The 7,922-nt window shown below is 33.7% G+C and overlaps 1 long non-coding RNA gene across 2 annotated transcripts; it reads left to right on the top strand.

Moving 5' to 3' along the window:
• Positions 1 to 411: 411 nt before the first annotated feature.
• LOC104095067 (uncharacterized) lies at positions 412 to 1,979 on the top strand. Of its 2 annotated transcripts, XR_686054.3 has the most exons (3): positions 418 to 782; positions 884 to 989; positions 1,544 to 1,979. It is a non-coding gene; the product is annotated as an uncharacterized lncRNA (long non-coding RNA). The 2 variants fall into 2 exon arrangements; XR_686053.4 differs by having other exon boundaries at positions 412 to 989.
• Positions 1,980 to 7,922: the final 5,943 nt, after the last annotated feature.

The following is a 7,922-nucleotide window of genomic DNA, read 5'->3' as shown; positions in this document are numbered from 1 at the left end:
AGTCTACTTTACAGTCAACGGTTGCTTTGTCTACTACTGAGGCAGAGTACCTGGTAATTACGGAGGCTGTAAAGGAGGCAATTTGGCTTCAAGGGTTGCTTAGAGATCTTGATATTGGTCAAGAAAATATCACACTATTTTGTGATTGTCAGAGTGCTATCCGATTAGCAAAGAACCAAGTTTATCATGCAAGGACGAAGCACATTGATGTTCGATATCACTTTGTACGAGATATTATAGAAGAAGGTGGAGTCATGGTGCAGAAAATTCGGACTATAGACAACGCTGCCGATATGCTAACAAAAGTAGTGACTGCGATCAAGTTTCAACATTGTTTGAACTTGATCAACATTGTTAAACTTTTAAGATTGGAGTTGAAGACACAATCAAAATTTATTAGTAAGAGAAAATTGCAAAAGTGGAATCTTGCCAAGGTGTAGATTTGTTGAATTTTGATAAGATTAATGTGAACTAGTGTGAACATTTGAAGCCTCCTTTTAGGAAGAAATTGGTAGATGCATTTTTCATGCATTTACATTGCATGTTCACACTTAATATGATGTCATGCATGACATTATTAAGGCCATTTCTCTTCTATAAATAGCAAGGGTTTTGTTCATTTGAAATTATCTCTCACTTGCCTTCTTATCTCCTAAGGCATTTGAATCTTCTTTCTCTCTTGTAGTATTTCACTTGTATTTTTTGGAGTGAAATAAAGTTTGAGTTGATTGTGTCCGAGGACTAGGCAAAAATCAATTTTTGCCGAACCTCGTTAATTTCTGGTGTTCTTTTTATTATTGTCTCATTTACTATTTATTAGCTACCTTTAGATATATTAGTTGTGATTTAATCACTCTCTATATATTCGACTTCCGCAACACAGTGAAGAGAGCATATCAAAGAGCGTTACTCTATATACAAAGCTCCAACAAGAGGGTGCTGTGGCTCACCAGAAATACATTGCGGAAAAAGTTTTTGATATTCTTCAGGTACTGTATAATTTTGTTGCATGGTACATGTATGTATTTGCAAAGCCAAAAGTCCGAGCTTCTGATACAGGTTTTAGACATGTCAGCACTAAATATAAAGCAATTCGTTTCCTAGAGCAAGTCTTACAACATTAATTTTATAATATGAGTGTATAGTTGCATATGAAACTATGATGCAAATGAAATGCTGATCATTCTCGAGTATTACAAGTCATATACATTTTCTTGGTAAAGAATTATCAGAAAATCATGCTAGTCTTCATAATCTACTATGATTATTTAGCTATGCTATTAAATTAAGCGATGTTTCTTGTTATTCTGCTGTTGTTGGTAATATGCCGTGTTACTATTGCCATTTCATGGTTTGTGCACTATTGTTTTCTTTTCAAAAAGTGATGTGACTATATTTCACATGAGCCGATGGTCTATCGTAAATAACCCATCTATCTTCTCAATGTAGGGGTAAGACTGCATACACACTAGTTATTGTTTCATGAGCCTAAATCTTTTACTTATATTGTTGAATCATAAAAGATAAGTTTTTTCTGGTGCAGGAAGCTTGGGATCATTTCAACTCGCTTGGTCCTATGTAACATTCACATATGCAATGTGGTATTTGAGGAGGCACGGTTACGAAAAAATCTCTTCATTTGTGTACATACCAGGCAAATATGCCATACATATCCACTCCATACAACAATAACAAATCTGGGTTTTCTACACTTATCAAAGTTATACTCATTTTTTCATTGCACAGTTATGAGTTAGTGGAAGTTCATAGCAGCAAGCTGGCCTTATTATGGACTTAAATAGGAGAGGAAACAGTTGCTAGTTCAGGGACTGTAAAGTTACTTTGGCTTATAAGTCAGTTTCTGAAACATCAACATAACTCTGATTCCTCACTCAACTTCTTTATTAGTGAATTTAACTGCGAACCAGAAGTTTTTGGTACATATATAGAGATACTCATAGTCATGAGTTTAACTTTTATACATTGACTTGCTTAAATTTTTTTTTTATTATTATATCAGGCCACCTATAAAATAACTATAGGAAATCGTTCATAAAAAGTAAGATTAGTAACCTGAAAAATAATGCCAGATTTATTTGCAATATTAGTGTTAAAATACAATAATAATGTAAAATATTGGTATAATGTCAGTCAGTACAAGTTAAATTCCAATTAAATTGTGTGGATTAATGTGAAGTGAAAGCACACAAAGGTTTTGAAGGTACCCATTATTAGCAGTTGGGATAGGTGAAAGTTGGTGTTTGTCTACTTGAGATACAAGAGGTTAATGAAGGTTTTAAAAGAAGAGGCACAACTACGAGCAGCTGTACTTCTTCATGAAAAAGCTGGCAATCTTGTAAAATGTGCTTGATATAATTGACTTACATTATTCTAGTAGAGCAAGAACTAGTACTTGCAATAAACTAATCCTTTTTGGTACTGAAATATTTACTAAGTTTTATAGGAAAGATCATGTCCTTTTTGGCTACAATATTGGTCCCCCCCCCCCCCCCCCAATCACTCCAACTCCTACCCCAAAAAATAAAATAATCTTTAGAATGAAATATGAAATATCAGGATTTGGGACCCTTACTTGTGACCTAAAAAGGATAAGCCTAAACAAACTAGTTCTAGTAGTAGAAAATTCAAATCCTTATAAATCAACCTCATAGTTGCCTCCCACGAATGAGATAAGGTATCATATTCTAAAGTTATAAATGTCCTTGTCAAGTCCACTTTAGCATCTCAAACAAGATTCTATAAGTGACTCATCAAACATGGGTTCTAGAGGTAGACAGAGGACGGATTTATAATTCAGAAATAATGAATTTTAAAATGTATATCTATCTTTATCTATACTTATTTTTTGTGCGTATATATATAAAAAAGAATTCACGAACCCATGATTGAATCCTGAGAAGACAGAGGTAGTTTAGAATTGATAGAGAAGTTGCATGAGTTATTATTCAAATTGATAAAATTCATTTGTGAAAAATGTTAAATTTCTAATACCGACCATAACTTTGTCACTGATTTTTATCATTTGCTATATAAAATTTGTAACTTCCAAACGGTTTAGAAAAGTACTAACATTGTGCAACTTGCATATAATAGAGTTCCTATTTAGGTGAATAATGTAAGTAGGGATAGGTTGGTAGAAGAGGCCAAATGTGCAACACTGACTTGAGACAAATAGGCATGGTCTATGGCCAAAGCTGCCTTTCTTCTAGGATACACATACGAGATCGCACGTTTCGCTATTATTTAATACCTTAGGCTGTTAATAGGTTGACGCAAATTTAGGACCTATTGTGTATGTTCAACTGACTTGTTGCTTTAACCTCAAACTATATATAAGTATTTAAATTTTATCTAAAAATATAAAATGTAATATATAACAAGATGACAATCATATTGACCATTGAGTTAACAGAGAAAAACGATTATTTTAATGGAGGAGATGGGGAAGAGGAGTTTGTAAAAAAAATGTTGGATTGCCTAAAAAAATTTAATGTGGGGGACACGTGGCAATCCCAAGTGTAAATTACTATATTTAAAATTTAAGTAGAACATCTCGAAAGTCAAACCAAACCAATTAAAAAAATCGATTAAGTTTGGTTTGATTTGATTTGGTATTGAATAAAAAAATCGAATCAAAACCGACATGTAAATATATAATTTAATATATACTTTTAAGACTTTATATAGAATTTTCTTTAAAAAATATCTAGAAATATTTGGTTCTCTTATGAGATGTTATATTTAATAGAATATGAAGTGCTTCATTTTTATTTACTTTAAATAATGAGTTATACCATCACTTTCCTTCCTTTCTCTAGCCGATGGTCTATCAGAAACAGTCTCTCTGCCCTTCTAGGGTAGGGGTAAGGCTGCGTACATCCTACCCTCCCCAAACCCCACTTGTGGGATTATACTCGGTTGCTGTTGTTGTATACCATCACTTTCTTATCAAATGTTATTGAAATGCGTCAATGTCTTTGTTCTTCAATATTCATATATCAAAATCTATTAAATTCTTATATCTTTTTTGAATTTGAAATGTTATTTCGATAATTTTAAATTAAATAGAACATATCATTATTTAGCTAACATATTGATTTTTATGTTTATTTAATAAATTCGTTTAGCCTTGAAAGCGTACATCACCGAAAAATTATTGTTAGACGACCAAAAAAATAAGTATCATGTGTTAACTACCAAAATTCTCTCATAAGGATATTTTAATAGATCATACGGAAAAGGGCTATTCATGTCCATGTACTATTGTATATTAGTTATTTTTACTCCCGTTATACTATTCAACCTTTTCTATCCTTGCCGTTAGAGTTATTGATAAATCTTCCCTCTCACTAACGGACTCAGTCGAAACGGACACATGGCTCAATCGTAAGACACCCGTTCCTTCTTTTTTTTAATATTCGTTTGGTTACCCATCTTTGCACCTGATTTGAGCCCAAGCGCGACCTGATCCGTAACCCTTTAACGGGTTCATTTAAATAGATTCTCCTCGTCCTTTTTTTATCTCATTACACCCAAATCAAAGAGACCCATTTTCTTCATCTTTTCAATACCCAAATCTTAGGGTTCATGGTATCTCTTAAATTTTTTGTCTCCTCCTCCGATTTTCACACAAGGGATTGCTATTATTATGATACAATAAATTTGTAGTTGGTTTCTTCTTGTTTTTCTCCATCGATCATTTAAATTTCTTACCTTTGTTACCGTAAATTTGTCATTTAATTTCAACAATGTCACAAGATAGTTGTTCGTCTCAAGAAGTTGGTTCGAAGATGAGGTGTTTATGCGGTATGACTGCCCACTACTTTACGGCTTACACTCCTAGCAACGTTGGTCGGAGATTCTACAAATGTCCTAAACCTGATGTGAGTTAATTTATATAATTATCGTGTTGTGATTGTTCAATTCTTTTCTAACTTGAAATTATTTGAGTTATTTTTCCAGAAAACTTCATGTGATTATTTCGAATGGGTTGATGAAGTACTATCAGACATAGTTGTGACTGGTATTTGCAAGTTGAAGTCACAATTGGATGCAGCTAAGCTTGAAAGGATGAAATTAAAAGAAAAAGTAGAAGCAATGGAGGCCATAATTGAAATTGGAGAGACCGAAACAATCATGTTGAAGTCGATGTTGGATGCGGCTTATCTCGAAAGGGACTTATTGAAGAATAAAGTTGAAAAAATAGAGGCTACAAATCAACTAGAAAGGACCAAATCCAAGAAAATGAACTTAGTTATTTTGATATCACGGGTCCTATTTGGTACCTTAATTGAAGCCTGTTTGATGAATTAAATGATATCTAGTGTTGGGCTATTTTGTATTATGAAGTTAAGTTAGGTTGTATGATGAACATGACTTTTAGAGCAATGTATTGTATGTTATTTTGTTGGGCGAAAGATAAAGTTAAATCTCCTTGCACCACCTATCTTTACTGCTAAAATAGTCTGTTTTGAAGTTTGAACCGGAAATTGTCTGTTTTGAACCAGAAATTTGAGAACAAATCAAACAATATTTTGGTGAAGCTATTACAATAGCTAAATCGAGTATTGCTATTGCATTTGTTTGAAGATTCTAATCTATTAAAACATCCAAACCTGAGTATCCAACTAGATCAAAACCATCCAAATCTGGGTTTGTTCAACAATAGCTAAGATTCAAATAAATTGGTTGATACATATAACATGATATTAAAATGACATAACAAACGGATTAAATAACTATTACCATTAATTTAAAATGATAAATATAGGGGTCGTTTGGTACGCAGACTTAGTTATCCCGGAATAATAATCCCAGGACTAATGTATTCCACCTGGGAGGTGAGATAAAATAATTTCAAGTTTGATGGGATAAGGTGGGATAAGGTGGGATATTCAGTATTAAGTCTAGGATTAAATTTATACCATGTTTGGTTGATGGTATAAATTTAATCCCTTACTTTATCCCACCTTATCCTGCATATCAAACGACCCCTTAAGGTACAGTTAAATTGACATACGGATGGCATATTATAACCCCCAAAAGAAGTTACCACCTAAGTCATACTATGGCATCTAACTGTCATCACCAACCTAACAATAAAAGAGTAGTAGTAAATGTACTCGTAGAAGCCATAAATTACATCACCAACTAAATTGTTTTGACAAAAAATTAAGTCCCAAACCATTACTAAAAAAACCTACTTCCCATTACTCCAACATAGTACTCTTCTTTTCCTTTCTTGCCTGCAGTTTTCCAATTTTTTTCTAAGCTTCCATCTCGAGCTGGTTGCTAGTTACAGCCTTTTTTCCCTTCCATGTGAGTCATTGTCACGACCCAAAATCTCACCTGTCGTGATGGCGCCTATCTCAATATTAGGCAAGCCAAAAGTTTTAATAAACCACCATTTTTTTTTTAAATTTGAAAAGGCAATAATTAATTCAGCGGAAGAAATCTCAAAATTTCAAATATATCACTCCCAAAATCCGGTGTCACTGAGTACATGGGCATCTAATATGAATACAATGTCTGACTGATAAAAAGCCACTGTCTGAAAGTATGGAATAGTACAATAACTAAAGGAAAGAGAGACAAGGTCACCGGACGCCAAACAACTACCTTGATGACTCTCCAACTGATAGTACTCTGAAATCTAATAATGTCCATGTCCGAAAGCACCTGGTTCTGCACACAAGGTACAGAGTATAGTATGAGTACAACTAACTCAATAAGTAACAAGACTAACCTCTGGGCTGAAAGAAATGATGAGCTCCGCAGGTACAATCTAGTAAAAATAATGGTACAGAAATATAGGCATGCTTTCAAGTTCAACAGTAAACTCAGTACAAGTGAAATAGATCAATACTGTATGATATGAGGCATATGACATCTCAATAGAAATACCTCAAGTAAATACAGGTCACAAATTATCTGGTCACTTGGTACTATTTATGGCCAATCCTTCTTTGAAGATTTCTACCATTTTTAACCCAATTTATATCCATTTGAACTCAACAATTTTTCCATAAACCTTATTGATATATATAAATGATACCATTACACCCAAGGATCATACTCTTAATCACCCATCTTTACCCAAACTCGAAATTGAAGACTAGGGGTTAGAACCTTACCTCTTAGTTGAAGATCTTGTGATATTTTCTTGTTGGATTTCAAAGCTTGAACAAGATCTTGATGAACAAAGCACTTGGGCTTCTTCCTTTCTCTAGAACACTCTCCCTTCTCTTTAAAAAATGTTAGATTTTTTCTCCAAAATGAGTCCCAAAGCCTATTTATCAAAATGGGTTCGGGTTATGAAAATAGAAAAATTAACCCTCCGAAAGCAGGTCTGCGGTCGCATAATGGACCGCATAATGGGTATACGAGTCGCAAAATGCACCGCAAAATCGTTGCCCAGAAATGGGCTTCACTGTACAGGTTTGTGACCATTTTGCGGTCGCATAACCACTTCTGCGATCGCATAATGATTTTGCGATCGCAGAATTGCTCGCATAATCATATTTTTCCAGACTTTGGTAATTTGGTCATAACTTCTTGTAGGAATATCCAAATGACTAACGGTTTGAAGCGTTAGAAACTAGACTCGAAGATCTTTCATTTGATAGTAGATCATCATATAACTCTCTCTCTCTCTCTCTCTCTCTCTCTCTCTCATATATATATATATATATATATATATATATATATATATATATGTATGTGTGTGTGTGTGTGGGTTTGTGTGTGTGTGTGTGTGTGTGTATATTCTCGTTCAAAGTTGGGTCTTGTGCGAACTCACTTGAAACTTTAGTCTATTATGAAATTTTCAACTTCTACATTCGATGACGAAACCTATCGAATCAAGTCCTATTGAGCTCAAATTTTGAACACAAGTCACAAAT

The sequence above is a fragment of the Nicotiana tomentosiformis genome, chromosome 4, assembly GCF_000390325.3.
Source record: "Nicotiana tomentosiformis chromosome 4, ASM39032v3, whole genome shotgun sequence".
NCBI classification, from domain to species: Eukaryota; Viridiplantae; Streptophyta; class Magnoliopsida; order Solanales; family Solanaceae; genus Nicotiana; species Nicotiana tomentosiformis.
This window is presented reverse-complemented; position numbering and strand designations above follow the sequence as displayed.